The 15769-nt window shown below is 42.7% G+C and overlaps 1 long non-coding RNA gene across 1 annotated transcript in view; it reads left to right on the top strand.

Moving 5' to 3' along the window:
* The first annotated feature begins 7432 nt into the window (after positions 1-7432).
* The window catches only part of LOC134969874 (uncharacterized), a 52102-nt gene continuing 43765 nt past the window's right edge, over positions 7433-15769 (top strand). The window contains exon 1 of the long non-coding RNA XR_010189540.1: positions 7433-7656. This is a non-coding gene — a long non-coding RNA (uncharacterized LOC134969874). The remainder of the gene's footprint in view (positions 7657-15769) is intronic.

The raw sequence follows: 15769 nt of genomic DNA, 5'->3' as shown, positions 1-15769 counted from the left end.
TGTGGTGCATTTTAGTTTTGCAGTTTGCTGACAGTGACCACCAGTATATATAGCAGTACGGAAGGCCACTGCTCTACCTACCTCTGTGTCGTCAAGTATACTATCCATCTAGATTCTATACCTGTGGTGCATTTTAGTTTTGCAGTTTGCTGACAGTGACCACCAGTATATATAGCAGTACGGTACGGAAGGCCACTGCTCTACCTACCTCTGTGTCGTCAAGTATACTATCAATCTAGATTCTATACCTGTGGTGCATTTTAGTTTTGCAGTTTGCTGACAGTGACCACCAGTATATAAAGCAGTACGGTACGGAAGGCCACTGCTCTACCTACCTCTGTGTTGTCAAGTATACTATCCATCTAGATTCTATACCTGTGGTGCATTTTAGTTTTGCAGTTTGCTGACAGTGACCACTAGTATATATAGCAGTACGGAAGGCCACTGCTCTACCTACCTCTGTGTCGTCAAGTATACTATCCATCTAGATTCTATACCTGTGGTGCATTTTAGTTTTGCAGTTTGCTGACAGTGACCACCAGTATATATAGCAGTACGGTACGGAAGGCCACTGCTCTACCTACCTCTGTGTCGTCAAGTATACTATCCATCTAGATTCTATACCTGTGGTGCATTTTAGTTTTGCAGTTTGCTGACAGTGACCACCAGTATATATAGCAGTACGGTACGGAAGGCCACTGCTCTACCTACCTCTGTGTCATCAAGTATACTATCCATCTAGATTCTATACCTGTGGTGCATTTTAGTTTTACAGTTTGCTGACAGTGACCACCAGTATATATAGCAGTACGGTACGGAAGGCCACTGCTCTACCTACCTCTGTGTCGTCAAGTATACTATCAATCTAGATTCTATACCTGTGGTGCATTTTAGTTTTGCAGTTTGCTGACAGTGACCACCAGTATATATAGCAGTACGGTACGGAAGGCCACTGCTCTACCTACCTCTGTGTCGTCAAGTATACTATCCATCTAGATTCTATACCTGTGGTGCATTTTAGTTTTGCAGTTTGCTGACAGTGACCACCAGTATATATAGCAGTACGGTACGGAAGGCCACTGCTCTACCTACCTCTGTGTCGTCAAGTATACTATCCATCCATACCTGTGGTGCATTTCAGTTGTGCGCAGTATATATAGTAGTAGGCCATTGCTATTGATACTGGCATATAATTCCACACATTAAAAAATGGAGAACAAAAATGTGGAGGTTAAAATAGGGAAAGATCAAGATCCACTTCCACCTCGTGCTGAAGCTGCTGCCACTAGTCATGGCCGGGACGATGAAATGCCATCAACGTCGTCTGCCAAGGCCGATGCCCAATGTCATAGTAGAGAGCATGTAAAATCCAAAAAAACAAAAGTTCAGTAAAATGACCCAAAAATCTAAATTGAAAGCATCTGATGAGAAGCGTAAACTTGCCAATATGCCATTTACGACACAGAGTGGCAAGGAATGGCTGAGGCCCTGGCCTATGTTCATGGCTAGTGGTTCAGCTTCACATGAGGATGGAAGCACTCATCCTCTCGCTAGAAAACTGCAGTGCCACTCCTAGATGGGCCAGGTGTTTGTGTCGGCCACTTGGGTCGCTTAGCTTAGTCACACAGCTACCTCATTGCGCCTCTTTTTTTCTTTGCATCATGTGCTGTTTGGGGACTATTTTTTTGAAGTGCCATCTTGTCTGACACTGCAGTGCCACTCCTAGGTTCTGTCCTTGGTCCTCTTCTCTTCTCTCTCTATACGTCCTCACTAGGTAAGCTCATTAGTTCTTTTGGATTCCAATATCATCTCTATGCTTTCCTCTCCAGACCTCTCCCCTACTCTCCTCACTCATATCTCCAACTGTCTCTCTGCTATCTCTTCCTGGATGTCCCAGCGCTTTCTTAAACTTAACATGTCTAAGACCGAGCTGATCATCTTCCCTCCCTCCCGCATAACCTCACCTCCTACAATCTCATTATCTATTGATGGCACTACTATCTCCTCTACCCCCCAAGTGCGCTGTCTTGGAGTAATCCTTGACTTCTCCCTCTCCTTCAAACCACACATTCAGCACCTCTCACAAACTTGCCGTTTTCATCTAAAAAATAGTTCCAGGATCAGACCCTTTCTGACCCAGGATGCTACTAAGACTCTTATCCAGTCACTGGTCATCTCCAGACTGGACTACTGTAATCTCCTCCTGACTGGCATTCCTGACAAATACCTCTCTCCACTCCAATCTATCCTCAATGCTGCAGCCCGGCTCATTTTCCTCACCAAACGCACTACGTCCACCTCTCCTCACTTACTAGACCTTCACTGGCTCCCCTTCCCTTTCAGAATCCATTTCAAGCTTCTCACACTTGCTTACAAAGCCCTCACCCACTCCTCTCCCATCTACATCTCTGATCTTATCTCGCTTTACACTCCCACCCGTCCTCTTCGCTCTGCTAATGCTCGCCGACTCTCCTGCCTACGGATTACTTCCTCCCACTCCTACCTCCAAGATTTTTCACGTGCTGCACCACTTCTCTGGAATTCCCTACCTCTCCCCCTCAGACTCTCCACCTCTCTACAAAACTTCAAACGGGCTCTCAAGACCCACTTCTTCACCAAACCCAGCCAAATCTCATCCTAAACCTCTGTTCCACGCTCTCTATGTTCCCCATCTGTCTCACCCCTGTCTGTCTACCCCTCCCCTTTAGAATGTAAGCTCTCACGAGCAGGGCCCTCTTCCCTCATGTGCTTACCCTTTTCTTACTTTAATAATCTTCAGCTGCACCAAATCCAGCAGTCTTCTGCCACCTGATACTTATTCCAGTGTCATCTGCTGATGTAGCTATGTTTATTTACCCTGTACTTGTCCTATATTGTCGTCAACTGTAAGTTGCTGTTTTCCTGTTTGATTAATTGTTTATGTACTCTGTAATTGGGCGCTGCGGAACCCTTGTGGCGCCATATAAATAAAGGATGATAATAATAATAATAATAATAATAATAGATGGGCCAGGTGTTTGTGTCGGCCACTTGGGTCGCTTAGCTTAGTCACACAGCTACCTCATTGCGCCTCTTTTTTTCTCTGCATCATGTGCTGTTTGGGGACTATTTTTTTGAAGTGCCATCCTGTCTGACACTGCAGTGCCACTCCTAGATGGGCCAGGTGTTTGTGTCGGCCACTTGTGTCGCTTAGCTTAGTCACACAGCGACCTTGGTGCGCCTCTTTTTTTCTTTGCATCATGTGCTGTTTGGGGACTATTTTTTTGAAGTGCCATCCTGCCTGACACTGCAGTGCCACTCCTAGATGGGCCAGGTGTTTGTGTCGGCCACTTGTGTCGCTTAGCTTAGCCATCCAGCAACCTTGGTGCAAATTTTAGGACTAAAAATAATATTGTGAGGTGTGAAGTGTTCAGAATAGACTGAAAATGAGTGTAAATTATGGTTATTGAGGTTAATAATACTATGGGATCAAAATGACCCCCAAATTCTATGATTTAAGCTGTTTTTGAGGGTTTTTTGTAAAAAAACACCAGAATCCAAAACACACCCGAATCCGACAAAAAAATTTCAGGGAGGTTTTGGCAAAACGCGTCCGAATCCCAAACACGGCCGCGGAACCGAATCCAAAACACAAAACCCGAAAAATTTCTGGTGCACATCTCTAGTTACAATATCATAAATTAGTTACTCCTATGCCTGTGGTTTAAATACCACAAGCCCTAGCACCTCATCATATCACAAATATTGGTCTCCTTTATACAATTCTCTGTTAACACACATATAGGAATGGGGTGTAGTATGGTATGCCAGCGGCCGGCCTCCCGGTGACCAGCATACCGGCACTGGGAGCCGACCGCCGGCATACCGACAGCGTGGCGAGCGCAAATGAGCCCCTTGCGGACTTGCTGCTGGCACGGTGGCGCGCTACGTGCGCCACGCTATTTTATTCTCCCTCCAGGGGGGTCGTGGACCCCCACGAGGGAGAAAAAGTGTCGGTATGTCGGCTGTCGGGATTCCAGCGCCGGTATACTGTGCGCCGGGATCCCGACAGTCGGCATACTGAAGACCACCCATAGGAATGCTATATACAAAAAGTTGAATAAGAGACGGGACACATGATATAATTTTAAATATCTTTATTACCATCTATATATATTTCTTTCACTTTTTCTTTTCCTAACATTCATTTGTACTTTGCTCAATCAGCCTACTATTGGCTAACTAGGAATATAATAAATACCAAAAAAATCATACATTATAAGCTATACAGGCTGTCGAATGGAGTGTTTTGTTGATACCTGTTTTTAAATTAATAAAATTAATTTTAACAGTAATTGAGATTAAGGGACAGAGTACACCCAATTGAATCCAATTCTTTCCCCCTTTCTGCAGTGTATCATATTTGATGATTGGAGGGTTGCACCCAGTACAGACGATCTGATATAATATGGAGACGTCATCGTTCCAATTATTAAGCTCTATGTTCCCTAAAAAGAATCACTTATAATGTGGTGCGGAAAAATCTTTTCTTTTTTTCAATTAAAAACAGACAGTCCAAGGGATTTTTTAGTGACAGTGGTGGTCCCTTTAGGAATATCTATCCAGGGGATCTTTAATAGTAATGTAGCTCTTATATTGCTCTGAGCTCCTGCGGAATCACATGCAGGAGCTCAGAGCCAAATAAGATAGATATTCCTAAAGGGACCACCGCGGTCACTAAAAGATCCCTTGGACTGTCTGTTTTTCAGTTATTATTTTATTCACGGAAACCTCACTCTAAATGAATCACTAGGATGTCCTTTGTCTCTTACATTTAGAAAGTACGAGGGTCAATTTCAGAGTTACCAGTTCCCTCTCCATCTGATCTTCGGTCTGAATGAAACCACAAAAGGGAACTTTCAATTATCTTTGAGTGCTCCTTGACAACCCTTATACCCCATTACCTTTTTGGTTCTCCGCTGGCAAGAGGACCTGTCTGGGATTAGCTGCCAGCTCCACTAAGGATTATTGTATTTTAGGTGGTTTATAACTGTCAGCACATTTTGGTTAATTTGTCTGTATGTATGGACGGACAGAGCACCCCTTAATGGGCACAGCAGCAGTCTCTGGATGTATACTGGGGAACAGCACAAAATAGAATTAAATATATATTTTTATTATTTCTTTTAACACAGGGGCAGAGCCCCTTGATGGACAAACAGAGCATCCCATAATGGATGGAGAAGCCCCTTGATGGCCCAGCAGCAGCAGCCTCTGGATGTATACTGGGGTACAGCACAAAATAAAAATAGCATATCTATCTATCTATCTATCTATCTATCTATCTATCTATCTATCTATCTATCTATCTATCTATCTATCTATCTATCTATCTATCTATATATGTGTGTGTGTGTTTTAACACTTAGGCAAATCCACTGGATGGACTTGACAGATCAGCCCCTTGACAGAGCAGCACCTGGAGGACACAGCAGCCCTTATATGAGGACACAACAGCCACTTAGATGACACAGCAGTCCCTAAATGTGTGCCCACAGCAGCCCCTAAATGTGAGCCCACAGCAGCCCCTTAGATGACATAGCAGCCCCTAAATATGAGCTTATTTTTGTTGGGAGCAAATTGACCCATCAGTGTATTTTTGGACTGTGGGAGGAAACCAAAAGTACCCAGAGAAAACCCACACAGGTACGGGGAGAATATACAAACTCCACACAGTTAGGGCCATGGTGGGAATTGAACCCATGACCTCACTGCTGTGAGGCAGTAATACTAACCATTACACCATCCGTATGGAATTGAGAAGACACTGGAGAATTTTTATATGCGCAGTATTGCAAACAGGATACCGGAAGTGGGGTGAAAGTAATGCGGTCAGGGCGGGGACAGAAAGTCCCTTTATTTATGACATTTTAATATGTTCTGGATGTTAGTCTTAGTTATATTTTTTTTTAGATGTCTGTTATATTTATGAGGTGGATTGTTGAGGAAAAGACTGGAAAGCATATAATATCTTAAATTAATAGTCAGTAACATATCTGACTAACAGGAAGTGAGGTCATGCCCATTACGTTCATTAGTAGATTATCTGTGGTATAAATATGTTGTCTATCCCCCAAACTTGTACCTTGATGAACTCTGATTGACAAAACGTATTTGGGATGCCCAAACTGACCTCTGAGATAGGGCTTTTTCTGTATTTGTGCTGCTATAATTACCTATTTTTAATAGCGTGTTTTTTTTTGTTTTGCTTTTTTATAAATTGTTATCTCATGTTTTTAAACTAAAAAATTTTTATGGTCTCTTTTTAAAGACACAGATTCATTTTCTATATGTTTTATGGTGGGACACAGAGCCGGCCCTAACCAATATGATGCCCTAGGCAAGATTTTGGCTGGTGACCCCTAGCACCACAGCTGGTTCCACCTCTGACCTTGCACCTCTTTCCCAGCACCATCACCCCTCACCTATAGCCGTCCTTATTTTGGTGTTTGTACCCCCTATATTTTAAAAAGGAACAGTTCGCACATTTGGCGCACAGCCCAAAAAGGGGTGTGTTTTTGCTGGTAAGGGGCATGGCCACACAATAGTAACCCCAATTCCAATTACGCCACACAGTAGTGCAACTTTATTCACATTTGATCATGCGTTAGTGTCCATAATTCATATTACAACCCACAGTAGTATCACTTTACCTTATAAACGTTACTCCTCACAGTAGTGTCCCTTTTTCACATTACATCACACTGAATTGCTCCTTATTCACATTACACCACACCCTATTGCTCTTTATTCACATTAGACAACACAGTAGTGCCCTTTCTATAGGCAACGCCACATAGTAGAGCACCTTATACACATAATGCCACACATTAGTAATGCATTTATACACATAAATCCACACAGTAATGCCCCTTACACATATGAGACACATTATTAATGTCCTTATAAACATAATGCGCCTTACACATTATGACAACCTTTATTAATGCCCTTTTACACATAATGTCCCTTACACATATGCCGCACATTATTAATGCCCTTATACACATAATGACACACATAGTGCCCCCTACACATTTGCTGCACATTATTAGTGCCCCTATACACATAATGACACACATACAGTAGTACCCTGTTACACATATGCCGCACATTATTAATGCCCTTATACACATAATGACACACATAGTGCCCCCTACACATTTGCTGCACATTATTAGTGCCCCTATACACATAATGACACACATACAGTAGTACCCTTTTACACATATGCCACACATTATTAATACCCTTATACACATAATGACACACATAGTGCCCCCTACACATATGTTGCACATTATTAATGCATTTTTACATGACACACATAATGCTCCTTACACATATTCCGAACACTACTGCACAACCAACCCACTCACATGCACACAGCACTCACACTGCCACTAACACTGTGACCTCTGCCTCTGCTAGATTGTTAAAAATATACAAACATAAAAATGAACACAAATATTTTTCTAATTGTTTTATTCCTCCTGTTGTATTGGATGTTGTATTTGGACTAACGGAAGCCAAGGCGCACTTAGTCCCAGGAGGTCTTCTATGGAGCCGGAACATGGAGCAGGGAAGCAAGCAAGAAAAAAAAAGAAATGACACTTGGTAAGTCAGGTTATAAGATACTTAAAACTAAGGGGTATATTTACTAAGCAGTGATAAGAGCAGATAAGTGAGCCAGTGGAGAAGTTGCCCATGGCAACCAATCAGCACTGAAGTAAAATCTATAATTTGCATACTATAAAATGATACAGAGCTGCTGATTGGTTGATGGGGAAATTTCTCCTCTGGCTCACTTCTCTGTTCTTATCACTGCTTAGTAAATGTCCCCCTAAGTTAGGAAACTATTCAAAATTAATAATTTTGTACTAAGCTTTCTCTAAATGATACAAAATATATATACCAAGATTACAGTCACTTTGATCTCCTGCCCTTTATCTGGTTTGTTATTTTCATTATGTTTCTTTTCCATATTTCCTATTTATTATAGACCTAATCCAGCCTGAGCTGTTACAAAGTACTCACTACTCTCCAAATTACATCTCTGACCTTCTCTCCCTTTACTCTCCCACCCGTTCTCTTCCCTCTGCTAATGCACGCCGACTCTCCTGCCTACTGATTACTTCCTTCCACTCCTATATAAGATTTTTCACGTGCTGCTCCCTTTCTCTGGAATTCTCTACCTCTCCCCCTCAGACTCTCCACCTCTCTACAGAACTTCAAACGGGTTCTTAAGACCCACTTCTTTACCAAACCCAGCCAAATCTCATCCTAACCCTCTGTCCCACGTTCTCTATGTACCCCATCTGTGTCACCCCTGTCTGTCTACCCCTCCCCTTTAAAATGTAAGCTCTCACAAGCAGGGCCCTCTTCCCTCATGTGCTTATCCTTTTCTTACTCTAATAATCCTCAACAGCCCCAAATCCAGCAGTCTTCTGCCACCTGATACTTATCTCTGTGTCATAGAGGGATGTAGTTATGTTTATTTACCCTGTACTTGTCCTATATTGTCTTCCACTGTAAGTTGCTGTTTTCCTGTTTTGATTATGTGCATATGTACTCTGTAATTGGGCGCTGCAGAACCCTTGTGGCGCCATATAAATAAAGGATACTAATAATAATAATAATAATAAGTTGTAGTTTTGCAACACTACAACTCCATTCTCTAGCATGCGGGGGCCACCCAGCACAGGGGAAGGCCGCCCGCATGCAGTATCCCGCCCCCCCCCCCCCCCCCCCCTCGTGAAATGCAAGTTGTGGAATCTGTTATTGCAAGCGCAATAAATGAAGTTGAATGATTTCAGAAGAGCATTATTTATCGATTAATCGGAGTGAATTACACCCATTATAGGAAAACTCATACAGTGGAATACATATAATAACATTTGTGAGTCATACAATACAAAGGATCATTATACAGACAATCCCTTATCTTATACGTCTAAAGGGGCGGACACATGGAGAGATGTCTGCTTAAATTCTAAGCAATCTGACTAGATTACTTAGAAAAGCACACATTATTTATTATTTAATTACAGTTTCTTATATAGCGCAGCAAATTCCGTTGCGCTTTACAATTTTGTGTATGCCCCATAGCGATAGTGATGCGTGGCCCCGCGCGTCACTATTGCATACTCTAGATTGGCCTACATGCAAGCACTATCTAGTTAGATTGTTCACTTCACTGCTCAGTGAAGTGAGCGCCCCCCCGTCACCCCCCTCCGCTCAGCACATCTCTCTAATACCCCTTGTCCACTAGCTCTAAAAACACGAGTAAATGCGCGGGGGCGTGCATTTACCCATTTTTTCTTAGTGGAAACGGCCCCCCCTGAAAATTCCCGGATCAAGTGATCCGGGAATTCTACCCTGGTAGCTTGCCGAGTTGAACACGTGTTCAACCCGGTAATCTGTGTAGTGTGAACGGAAGCCGTGTCGATGTGACACGGCTCCCGTTCACAGTGTATGGAAGGGCGGCGCTGGGAGGTCATGTGATCTCACAGCACCGCCCCTGCCGCGTCACAATCAGCGTCCCCAACCCGGCAATATGCCCGGGTTGGTGGAGCTAGTGTAGAAGTGGGCTGTAGCACGGGTCGCAGCCGCGTCAGGCTCCCGGCTTCAACCCGTGCTACCGGTGGAAAAGGGGTATATGTGTACCGCCCTTAAGATGTGTAAGAACTATGTGGTGGGGTTCAGCTTCTGCACCTGGTAAACTCCTCCTCATCTATTCTCATTGTGTTCTGTGTGTTGTGAAGGTCACACAGCTATATTTTATCTAAATACATTCCAACACTATGAAGCTAATGGGAACAATCTATTCGGTTCCTTTCAGAACATTTCTTGTGTTTTGAATAATACATTTACTTAAAGGTATACTACATAAAGTAACGTTTTTGCCATTAAAGATGGAGGACGTGATGTACTAGAGGGAAAACGTGGTAAACCCCCCATTTTCATATGGACTAACCCCCAGCTGCTGGGTTATCGACGCTGAGGGAATCATCACCATCATCGCCCATGGGCTTCTTACCGCATCCCGCCACCATCACCACCCCGCGCCACTCCACGCCGCTCACGGTGACCTTCCCGGCATACCTGTGTGCAGGCATCCCATGGTCCCGGAACCTAAACTCCTCCTTCCCCAGCAATACAGCCGGAGGTCCTTCCGGCGGCATGGAGGGGGAGCCCGGGACTGACTGCTGGTGTCACCTCTCGGGGCTGAGAGGTGACAGAGACCCCTGGGAGATGACGGAGACACCCGCACACCTTCTCACAGGTATCACGGGGGCCTCTGTCATCACATTGCGATGTTGATCACATATGTTAGTACAGTGGGCGGTGATGTATTTTAATACATCCCACCCAGAGTCTGTATGGGCAACTCAAAGATCAGATCTATCAACTCTCGTCTTTTATTTACAACACAACTATTTTGACCTTTCTTAACTGACTTACTTGTAATTGGGATCAGGGCTTATTAAACTACGGGTACTTTACACACAAGAAACCAGGTACCTGTGCATAGGGCGCAACCATTCCCCGTATAAGCCCCTGATCCCAGCGTCTCTGTTAGAAGAACAGGTGTGTCAGTAGTGCATGGCACGCCTGGAGGCAGCACAACAGGACGTTATACATTGTAGGCTTCCATAAATGTGCGCGGATGCATGAGACGTTATCAATGTATGCCTGGAAGAGGAGAAGGAAAAAGCAGAAGACGACGTTTAGCTAAAGAGCAACGAGGAGCCACCAGGGGAATTCAACAAAGTAAATGTCTCTTTTCCTTTATCACTATCATGTGCAGGCAATCTAACTAACCGTACTGCATGCCGGCAATCTAACTAACCATACTGCATGCCGGCAATCTAACTAACCATACTATATGCCGGCAATCTCACTAACCATACTGCATGCCGGCAATCTCATTAACCATACTATATGCCGGCAATCTCACTAACCATACTATATGGTGGCAATCTCATTAACCATACTGCATGCCGGCAATCTCACTAACCATACTGCATGCCGGCAATCTCACTAACCATACTATATGCCGACAATCTCACTAACCATACTGCATGCCGGCAATCTCACTAACCATACTGCATGCCGGTAATCTCACTAACCATACTATATGCCGGCAATCTCACTAACCATACTATATGGCGGCAATCTCACTAACCATACTACATGCCGGCAATCTCACTAACCATACTGCATGCCGGCAATCTCACTAACCATACTATATGCCGTCAATCTCACTAACCATACTATATGCCGGCAATCTCACTAACCATACTATATGCCGGCAATCTCACTAACCATACTATATGGCGGCAATCTCACTAACCATACTGCATGCCGGCAATCTCACTAACCATACTGCATGCCGGCAATCTAACTAACCGTACTGCATGCCGGCAATCTCACTAACCGTACTGCATGCCGGCAATCTCACTAACCATACTATATGCCGGCAATCTCACTAACCATACTATATGCCGGCAATCTCGCTAACCATACTATATGCTGGCAATCTCACTAACCATACTGCATGCCGGCAATCTCACTAACCATACTATATGCCGGCAATCTCACTAACCATACTATATGCCGGCAATCTCACTAACCATACTATATGGCGGCAATCTCACTAACCATACTGCATGCCGGCAATCTCACTAACCATACTGCATGCCGGCAATCTCACTAACCATACTATATGCTGGCAATCTCACTAACCATACTGCATGCCGGCAATCTCACTAACCATACTATATGCCGGCAATCTCACTAACCATACTATATGCCGGCAATCTCACTAACCATACTATATGCCGGCAATCTCACTAACCATACTGCATGCCGGCAATCTCACTAACCATACTGCATGCCGGCAATCTCACTAACCATACTATATGGTGGCAATCTCACTAACCATACTATATGCCGGCAATCTCACTAACCATACTATATGCCGGCAATCTCACTAACCATACTATATGCCGGCAATCTCACTAACCATACTGCATGCCGGCAATCTCACTAACCATACTGCATGCCGGCAATCTCACTAACCATACTATATGGTGGCAATCTCACTAACCATACTATATGCCGGCAATCTCACTAACCATACTATATGCCGGCAATCTCACTAACCATACTATATGCTGGCAATCTCACTAACCATACTGCATGCCGGCAATCTCACTAACCATACTATATGCCGGCAATCTAACTAACCATACTATATGCTGGCAATCTAACTAACCATACTGCATGCCGGCAATCTAACTAACCGTACTGCATGCCGGCAATCTCACTAACCATACTATATGCTGGCAATCTAACTAACCATACTATATGCCGGCAATCTCACTAACCATACTATATGCCAGCAATCTCGCTAACCATACTGCATGCCGGCAATCTCGCTAACCATACTATATGCTGGCAATCTCACTAACCATACTATATGCCAGCAATCTCGCTAACCATACTGCATGCCGGCAATCTCACTAACCATACTATATGCCAGCAATCTCGCTAACCATACTGCATGCCGGCAATCTCGCTAACCATACTATATGCCGGCAATCTAACTAACCATACTGCCTTCCGGCAATCTCACTAACCATACTATATGCCAGCAATCTCACTAACCATACTATATGCCGGCAATCTAACTAACCATACCATATGCCAGCAATCTCACTAACAGTACTGCATGCCGGCAATCTAACTAACCATACTATATGCCAGCAATCTCACTAACCATACTGCATGCCGGCAATCTCACTAACCATACTGCATGCCGGCAATCTCACTAATTATACTGTGTCGATAATCTCACTAACCATACTATTTGCCGGCAATCTAACTAACCATACTGCATGCCGGCAATCTCATTAATTATACTGTGTCAGTAATCTCACTAACCGCACTGCATGCCAGCAATTTCACTATTTATACTGTGTCAGCAATCTCACTAACCATACTGCATGCCAGCAATCTCACTAACGATCCAGCATGCCAGCATTCTCACTAATTATACTGTGTCGGTAATCTCACTAACTGCACTGCATGCCGGCAATCTTACTATTTATACTGTGTCAGCAATCTCGCTAACCATACTGCATGCCGGCAATCTCACTAACCATCCAGCATGCCGGCAATCTCACTAATTATACTGTCGGTAATATCACTAACCATACTGCATGCCAGCAATTTACCCATACAGTTTACCAGAAACCCAGCGGTGCAAGTATGCGGGTACGCTCGGGTACGGAGTAACCTTTAGAATTTGGCAGCGGGTACGCAGTACCACCTGCCACACACTTTGCCATTACCACAATTATAATGTGCCACAAAGCAACAAGACCATGGTGCTTGGCAGTATGACGGCTCCTCCCACTTTGTCAGGGTTACTGGGAGTGCGACAGTGGCTGTATTTTCCTGTTATTTTGGAGGCATTACTATATATTGTTATTATACTGGAGGTATCACTATATATTTATATTATACTGGAGGTATCACTATATATTGTTATTAAATTGGGGGCATTACTATATATTTCTATTATACTGGAGGTATTTCTATATATTTCTATTATACTGGAGGTATCACTATGTATTTCTATTATACTGGAGGTATCACTATATATTTCTATTATACTGGGGGTATCACTATATATTTCTATTATACTGGGGGTATCACTATATATTTCTATTATACTGGGGGTATCACTATATATTTCTATTATACTGGAGGTATCACTATAAATTTCTATTATACTGGGGGTATCACTATATATTTCTATTATACTGGGGGTATCACTATATATTTCTATTATACTGGAGGTATCACTATGTATTTCTATTATACTGGAGGTATCACTATATATTTCTATTATACTGGAGGTATTACTATATATTTCTATTATACTGGGGTATCACTATATATTTCTATTATACTGGGGGTATCACTATATATTTCTATTATACTGGGGGTATCACTATATATTTCTATTATACTGGAGGTATCACTATAAATTTCTATTATACTGGGGGTATCACTATATATTTCTATTATACTGGAGGTATCACTATATATTTCTATTATACTGGAGGTATCACTATATATTGTTATTATACTGGAGGTATCACTATATATTTCTATTATACTGGAGGTATCACTATATATTTCTATTATACTGGAGGTATCACTATATATTTCTGTTATACTGGAGGTATCACTATATATTTCTATTATACTGGAGGTATCACTATGTATTTCTATTATATTGGAGGTATCACTATATATTGTTATTATACTGGAGGTATCACTATATATTGTTATTATACTGGAGGTATCACTATATATTTCTATTATACTGGAGGTATCACTATATATTTCTATTATACTGGAGGTATCACTATATATTGTTATTATACTGGAGGTATCACTATATATTTCTATTATACTGGAGGTATCACTATATATTTCTATTATACTGGAGGTATCACTATATATTTCTGTTATACTGGAGGTATCACTATATATTTCTATTATACTGGAGGTATCACTATGTATTTCTATTATACTGGAGGTATCACTATATATTTATATTATACTGGAGGCATTTCTATATATTTCTATTCTACTGGAGGTATCACTATATATTTCTATTATACTGGAGGTATCACTATATATTTCTATTATACTGGAGGTATCACTATATATTTATATTATACTGGAGGCATTTCTATATATTTCTATTATACTGGAGGTATCACTATATATTTCTATTCTACTGGAGGTATCACTATATATTTCTATTATACTGGAGGTATCACTATATATTTCTGTTATACTGGAGGCATTTCTATATATTCTTAGCCTTGCCTCCAGATTCCCCCCCAAAAAAGGGGCTGTCGTGTGGCCACGCCGCTAGTGTCATGTAGCCACTCCCACTAGCAGCATGTGGCCATGCCCCCTCAACACATGACCACGCCCATTTTTCAGCACTCAGTACCACTAAAAAAATATTTCTACTTGCACCACTGCAGCAACCTCACTAATTGTACTGCCAGCAATCTCACTACGGGGTATATTTTTTAAAATCCGCATCTCACATTTTAATACATTGCAGGGATGTATCAGATACCGCATGCAGGGAAAAAGCTTGTGAGGAAGTTCTGTCCCTGCAAATCTTCTCCCCAAACTTCTCATGGTACTTTTCATGAGAGTGTAACTGCGCATTCACCACAGCCGGCTATCGTGACTCGTGATGGAACTAATCTCACGGGGAGTTACTGACAGTAATACCCGGATGGTTCTCTTCCTTGTCACAAGGCAAATAAAGATACCGAAGGGCATATGAGTTTGATTATGGTGCTCATTCAGTATTGTGGATGCCCCTATTTCACGGCGCCCTGGGCGACCGCATAGTTTCACCTAACGGTAGCGCTGACCCCTTGTCTAATCAGTTTGCTGGCTGAGGGTAGGAAATAAAATGTCTCCCCTCACGTCTCTGACACACACTGCCATAAACTGCTGTATATGATGGCACACTCTTATAGGCCCTACACTCTGGGCGATATCAGTCAAAGATATGAATGATCTTGTTCATTAATGAACGAGATACCGTTCATATCTTTGAGTGTGGAGTCACCAGCGATGAACGATGCGCGGCCCCGCGCTCGTTCATCGCTGGTGCCCC

The sequence above is a fragment of the Pseudophryne corroboree genome, chromosome 11 (genome assembly GCF_028390025.1).
Source record: "Pseudophryne corroboree isolate aPseCor3 chromosome 11, aPseCor3.hap2, whole genome shotgun sequence".
Lineage (NCBI taxonomy): Eukaryota > Metazoa > Chordata > Amphibia > Anura > Myobatrachidae > Pseudophryne > Pseudophryne corroboree.
The sequence above is the reverse complement of the archived record's forward strand: the minus strand, read 5'-3'. Positions and strand labels throughout refer to the sequence as shown.